Below are 7,974 nucleotides of genomic sequence, written 5' to 3'. Positions count from 1 at the left end.
CTTAAACAGTTCTATGATCCTAAACCACTTCTCTTTTGAGCTCCTTAGGAGATCAGCAGCCACAACAGCTACAACCCACTATCCTACCTCCAGCAGGGTAACTTTGCAGCTCCAAGCTCTTACTGCAGCTAGTCCAGCAGACAGTTTTGCCTGGGGCTGAGCCAAAGCAAATATTCTTAAACCAAACCAAGGCAGCTTTTCTGGGAGCTTTGCTTTGTAAGGTGCATGGCATGGAGTGAAAGCAGAGGGATCTGAGCATTAAATTGCTGCATCCTAGCTGAGATGAGTTCCATGTTTTTTTCCCTTCATGGGGGATAATAGTAGAAAAACACCCCTTTCAACTGAGCCTGGTACTTTCTGAGCCAATGCTCTTCATAACCCTACTGTGCTGCTGAGGTCAGTGCACTTGGGTGAGCCCAGCTCCTCTGTGCTACAGCCCAGTTCAGACAAGTGGCTGCAGTCTCACATCCCTGAGTTCATCAGTGGCAGCCCCACTTGAACACAGAGGCAAATCGAGATAGGAGCTGAGCCTATGTGGGACCCAGATCCCCCTGCAAGACCGCACAAACTGGCACTGCTCTCCTCCAACAAACCCAGGATTTGCCCACATCTCAGCTCTGCCATGGCCCCAGGGCACAATAGAGCCGCTGGAGTGCAAGCCCACACCTGCCATCGCCTAGCACAGCCAGCTGAAGCAACAGCAGTGCTTGAATGCTGAGAGTGAAGTTGTTTACTCTAAAGACAAGTGCAAAGCCCTTAGTAAATCCAGCGTTTTTGAACAAATGCCAAGCAGTTTAAAACTGCTTACATATCTACAATAAATATCAAAGACAAACAGGATTGAAGCATGTTGATTTGCAATGTTTGAATGATAGTTTACATAACAAAAAGTAGTCACAGTAACTGGCTTCAACCATATTCTGATAAATTCTTGCATCAAGTGAATACATTATGGCATTTCTGTAGCATTTAAATCTATGACCTTGATTGCACAGACTTAAGTTCTGCCAGCATTCACACACACATTTGTTGTTTGTTTGTTTGGGTTTTTTTTTTTGTTAAGTATAAACCCTTCAGTATAATCATGGTTTGGGCTAGTTTGTTTTTTTTTTCCCCCCCCAATGCACATGAATGCAAAGAGCTCATAGAATTGAGACCACGTGTGCTGAACAGTTTCCTTTGAATAGTATTTAATTCATAATAGTGCTACTAATAGCCTTTTAATTTGCTTATAAGAAACAACATATTTTACAAATTTCACATTAAACATAAATCAAGAATAGAGTCAAAATCAAACATAAGCATTTTTTAAAATTCAGACACCACTTAGTAAAGAAGTTGAAATAACACAAGATGTCCAGGGTTGTGAAGACAACACTGTGATAGTTCCCAGGGAGTTCAATAAAACTACACCAGTTCACACCACAAGGAAAGCAGCTTAGGATCCAGCCCAGCAACCAGACTGGGCATTTAAAACAGTAGGGTTTTGACTTTAGCATATATGTTTATGGCAAATGTCTCAAGTGCTGACTGAAGTGATAGATGCTTTAAAAGCTATTGTTCCTTAGAAATATTTGCTTTATTACAGTTTCAGCATATAAGTTATATGATGATTCAAAGCATGAATTAAGAATCTATGGATCAGGAACATAACAGGAGCAGAGGGAAAAATTTTAAAGGAATACAGATACAAATAATGCTATTAATGTTAGTTTTAAATTAATGAGACAAGTTTAGTTGGCAATCATTCCTCAGGCTCATTAAAGATATCTGAATATGAATCACAAGAAATTTAAAACAATGTATTTGGTTTATCCACTGGGAGTTTAAACATTTTCTTTTCATCAGAAGTAATAAATACAATGTAAATAAAGTAGCAATGCAAATAAATCAGTTTAAATTCTCTGTACGATCTCAAAGGCTTAAACTACAGCACCCTGTGCAGTCAGATGTATAAGCAATGTATATGACATACCAGTGGAAACGAATGCTTTTCCTCACAATGCCACCTTCAGAACCAAATTAAGCATGATACCTAATGCTAAGACAGGTACAATATAGGTTGAAGAGCTCACATTAACACAGAACTCAAGTGTATGCACTTTGGTGTTTTATTCTAGAACACATCCACAATTAATAAACCTCTACCTGCTCACAGTATGGAAGGGACAGCATTAGCTCCCCAGACAACAACAGTCAAACACCTGATTCGTTCTTCAATAGTAAAATATTAAATAAAACCAAAAGAATGACCTACGTGTGGAACAGTTGTGTTTCTAGTCTGCATGAGAACATGTAAAGATAAATTGAGGATGCATGGTTTCCACTACATGCTGCGTGTTATGGTTCAGGTTAGAAGAAATGCGACAGCCACGAGGAAATACTGAAGCACAAAGACAAATAGAATGCATTTCTGACAGACTTGCACACCAGCCAAGGGAGGCACCCTGTGCAAAGAACACCATACAGCTTGCTCTGAAAAGTCACCCACTTTACAATAATAATGCTCATGATGTCCAAGGCTATTTTTGTGAATAAGTGATCATCAGTAAGACTAAAAGATCCCAGCCTGAGTCATTAATACAGAAAAGTACTAATCTTTAAATAACCAAACCTGTGTAACCAGGCAGTCCCTTTCACTGCCTTCAAAAAGCACGACTTTTTATCTCCTAGCCTAAAAACATCCCTCCTCCAACCAAATCTGCCTGATCACTGATTTTTTTCACCTTTTTAACTTTTGCCTCTGCTTCCTGTGAACACATCTTTTCCTAGTCCAAGTTGCTAGATTTGGACTAAAGGGTCTACAGGAATAACTGCACTCCATAAAGAGCACAGCACCCAGGTATAAACCCATCAGCTGGGAGCAGAAAATCTGAGTTTCAGCCTGGAGTAAGTCATCCAGCCACACATGCACACACACCAGCAGACTGAACATTAAGAAACAAGAAAGCTTTGCAATGAAGGCAGGAAGCAGGAGAAACAGACTTGTCTTCATTTTATTCTAACTCATATCATCAGCTTGAAGTCAATAATTTGACTTGCTCTTCATGGGCCATAGCCATAGTATGCAATTTGTGAAGATGAGAAATCTCCGTAGTGCAATAGGAATGCTTTGTTTTGTTTTCAAACAGTGCCAGACTGCTCAGAATTGCTGAAAAGGGGCCAGTGCAGCACACAAAGTGGCAGTAAGTCAGCAAAATTAGAGCAGGCTGCTAAAACTCTGAAACTCCAAAAGGGAAGTTGAAATGATAAATGAGAAGCAGAAAGCCCACTTTGTAAAATATTGACTAAATACTGTGAATATTAAGAACATCTTCCATTTTTTGCACATTGACAGATGACTGCTACTCTTTTCCAAAGTGACACATCTATCATCATTTTTCAAGGTTTCTGCTTTGATTTAGACTTTTTGAAGAGCTGTAATCTGGGGGTTTTCTTCTGTTTTCTTTAATAAAACTTCTTCAAGGATACTCAGATAGCTCCACCAGCTGCTACACTGCTGTGGTTTGCATGCCCCTCTATGCAAGGTCTCACTGCAGATGTGGAGCTTTTTAAGACCCAGTCAAGTTTATGCATGCCTTGCATACAAATTAGTCGCCCCATCCTTAAATTATTACTGAATTAGGAGAAACTCTTATGCCATTACAGAAGAAGGGAAGACAAGGGTTTTGGAATCAAATCTGTCAATATTTTTACCCTTTTAGCCGGCTATAGTGAAGTCATCTCTGAATGTCCCTTCACCTAAGATGCCTGAAAATCCCACAAAATATTGGATCTCACAGCTTATTTGTCCTACTTTGATTTACAAAAGCACAGGTGTTAACACCATGTTCTTATAACAGTGTCTGTATATATAAAACTGTGCATCAAAACAGTTATAAAGATTTCTGTGAAGCTATTAGGAAACAAAGTGAGATGCAAGCCCCTGGAATGTACAAGGGAAAAAACACTTTATAACATCATAGCCAGGAATTCAAAAATCAACAACTGGCAGACCATGTCAGACAGAACGCCCATTTTTTGTGTTCAAGGTCTGTAAAGAAATCCCTAGACTGTGAAGAATACGTTACAGGAAACTTCTGCCCCCACAGCTATACCTCATTTTTATCTCTTCATCTTTTCAAAACTGGCACAAACCACCCTGCAAACAGCTTTCCAACTGCATCAGAGAATCTCCAAATAAACCTAGAAGTTCCAGACAAATACAGCTTTGCCTATTCAATTCACCATGCTGCATTTACAGATTTTGAAAACCTGCTAACAAGGATAGGGAATTCCTTGTGAGCTCCTTTGAATGTTTAGGTTTTAGTTTGGATTTGGCAGGTGGCTTTCATTTGTGCAAGGGTTTCCCAGGAATTGTGCCACTGGGAATGACTGAAGAGACATATCCCTTCTGCTCACACCCCTTCTCCTGCCAGGAGACACAAGTTACTGGATTCTGTGAGTTCATATTGACTCTTCAGCAGCCTGCAAGACGAGTTAGTCTGCAGCACTCTGGCCTGAAAGAGCTGTATCTCATGACACTTTCAGCTACTGAGCATCAATGAAGTAGTTTGCAGGAAAAGGCCCAGCTGATGAATGGAATGCAATAAAACCCAGTTCCTTGTAAATTACCCACCATGCAATGTACAGAAAGCATCAAACTGCAGCTTTTGATCTTTAAACTGATAGCAAGAACAAAAAACTTCACTGACAAAAATTGGTATGTTAAAATAAAGTCCAAAATGTGCTCAATGAACAGAATTTCTGTTCAAAGTCCTCTTCATTAACAGTTACTGCATATTTCACTAAAGGGAAAAAATAAGCAAGTCTTTATAAAAGCTGAATGCTAATTTTAAAGTAATCAAAAATACATAGATGTTTTAAATTAAAAGAAATGGCTTTCTAACATCTTGACTATTTCAACATAAGCAGATGGTTTATATTGCTTTACTGCTTAATTAAACATTTTATATATTCTGTAAAATGGTATTTGATGGCATCCTTTCCAACTGGCTTCCTAAATTTAAAGTAATTTTACATATGCACCATATTAATCAGATAATTAAAATAATCATATCTAATACCAACTTACTGACCTGGCTTCTATCTTCTAATACATGTGAAAAATCTAGCTGTCCACTTCTTTCCTATTTCTTCTTGATAGTAATACTAACTTTTTCCATAATTCTACTGGTTTCCTTTATTTTAAATAGTCCTAATTTAGAAGTCAATATTTTAGAATTTTCCTTTTTATCCCCTTTACAAAAACAGAATAAATAAGATTAAATATTTTATGAAATGAAAAATAAAACCAACACTAAACAAGATACAGTTCTGGATGCTGCTGTAAAAGCTAGACATGACTACTGATGAGTGTGAGAGGTTTGAGATAATGAAGAAGGCTTAATGAACTCACTTAGAAAGCATTTCCTAAAAAACAAAAAGGTATGTGGCCCCCAGGTTCCCCAGGGGAAAATTAAATCAGGTTACACAGTTCCACAAAGCCACAATCAGACAGCTGGCAGAAAAAAAGAGGGATGAAGAGAAAAAACTGAGCATAGTAAGAAAAGTTCTCAAAATCCTTATTAAGTACAAATGTGATGCGGTAATTCCAGCAAAAGGAAGGGTTTCACAGTTATTATGTATAGTTCCTGGCACGACTTTATAGAGCTGATTCAAAACAAACAGTAAAAGGCAGAAATAAACAAAACAACAATATAGTCACTGAGCCAGGGGTTTTTTAACTGTGTGACTACCAAAGACCACCTTAGACTAGAATGAACTTCAGTCTGTTCTCCGGGCTTACAGCACAAATAGGTGGGAAGAGGTAAAAGTGTGTGCACAAACAGCCCTGCGTAGCTACACTGCGGCAGGGTCCTTACATAAGCAGGTGACAAATGCCTATCACAAAGCAAAGCGTGGATTAAGTGATTTGTGAGTCATGTGAAGTCTTCTGGGACACGAGTCATTACACCCTTCTTGAAAACCAAAGGCTCTGGCACTAGAGCACACTGCACTGAAGCTCACAACTCCAAGTCTCTCCTGCTCCTCTTGAGCCAAGTCCACACCACTGAGCAGGGGAGAAAACCAAAACATTCATAGATATTCCTTAATCGATGCTGTGACATAGCCGCATTTCACAGTTCTTTATGTATGACCAGCACAGTGTTCAAAGAGAAGCAACCCATCTAGACACAATTTCATAAAAAACCAGCAGTTGCAAAAAAAAAAAAAAAACCCAAACAAACCAGAAACCCAAAAAAAAAAAAATCCTAGCAACAACACAACAAAGAAACAACAAAAAAATGAAGCATTTTATTAAATCAGAATATCAACTTGAAAAAAACTACAGCAACATGATAAATCTAGGATAGTTATGTCCTAAAATGATCAGAATCCTCAAGACTATATAAAAGCATTTGCTCACCATCTCTTTTAATGCTCAAATCAGCCATTCAAAGACACTGACAAAATGAACAGCAGAGAAACTCATAAAAATCACTACCATTAGGAATTCAAGCAAGTATTTGAGTGAATAATTACAGACATGCACTGCTTGCAAATACATAATATTAATTTAAAATAAAGGTTGTTATTATTAAAGTTTTAATCACAACTGAAGATCCAGAAATGCCTATTTGTGTATTCCTCCAGCTAAACAGGAGAGCTATTACCTATTCCACAATATATAGTTCATTGCTGCATGGGAGTTCTGAGAGGGGACTGATTTGCTTACCTGGAAGTAAGCAGTTACACAAAACTCACTACAGACAGACACATTTCATATGTCTTATGTTGATTTATATTATATACTGAAGCGCTGTAATATGCCCTATTTTCTGTATCACCATATGCTAAATGAGCTTTTAAAGACTGCAATACATTAACCCCACCCCATCTGAAAGAGCCCAAGTCACTGAATACACACATAAAGGAACAAGCATTGCAAGAAAGAGTCAGTGCTTCTGCGTGCAGTCTCATCTAAATTCCAAAAACTGAAAATTAAAAGCAAAGGCACCACCCACTGAGCTACTTCGGCACATAACCAACCATTGGGAAGGAAACATACATGTTTCAGCAGATATGTTTTTCATCATTAGTTTGACAGATGTTGTGGTTTCTGTAATAGCATGTAATAATGTGAATACTATAAACTAATTTCTCAGGTATGCTATACTGGGGTATATATTTGTATTTGTTGATTCAGTAAGTTTTTTTTCCAAAAATATTTTACAGTGGAAATTTATTCAAGTAGCTGAAACTAATGAGCAAGCACAAAAAGAATTACCTTTCAATAATGAGCCTTAGGTACTTCTGTGTTACTTTGACATTGTCAGAAGCAGAAGTAGTCAGAACTTATAATTAGTTCCATCCACATAAATGAAAGCAAGGGAGTGAACCAAGACTTTTTGACATAATTTAAAAAAAAAACAAGTGCATAGATGGGCAAACTGTAAGAAATACTCGATTATAGGCATTGCAATATAATCCCGAATTATCTTTGAAACAAAAAATACTTGCAAAGACTTCTTGCAATGTATATGTATTTGATAACCTGCTTTTTAGGCCCTGCTCATAAAACAACGTACTTTTTTTACTCCACAAACCGAAAAAACTGGTTATTAAGTGCTTAATACTTCTTAGCCCTATGGAGCTTTTAAAAGGAATCCTCCGCAAGCCCCAGAACAGCCCGCCGCTGGCTTCCAGCCCCCAGAGGCTCTTCGGGCGGGGCCCGCGCTCAGGGCGCGGACTGGACAGGAGCCTGGGCAAGCTGCCCTCCTGAGCCGCCCCGCCGGCACCGCTCCCCTCGGGCCCGCCGGGGCTCCCCGGGGCCGCGGTGGGCGGCGGCAGCCGGGGGCGGGCCCGGCTGGGGAAGGGGCGGGCCGGGGACGGACCGGCGTGCCCGGCAGGGAGCGGTCGGGAGGAGCCGAGCCCCCGCCCCAGGCGGGCGCGGCGGCCACGTCAGCCCCGGAGCGGCCCCGCCCGCCTCCG

The sequence above is a fragment of the Vidua chalybeata genome, chromosome 7 (genome assembly GCF_026979565.1).
Source record: "Vidua chalybeata isolate OUT-0048 chromosome 7, bVidCha1 merged haplotype, whole genome shotgun sequence".
NCBI classification, from domain to species: domain Eukaryota; kingdom Metazoa; phylum Chordata; class Aves; order Passeriformes; family Viduidae; genus Vidua; species Vidua chalybeata.
The sequence above is the reverse complement of the archived record's forward strand: the minus strand, read 5'-3'. Positions refer to the sequence as shown.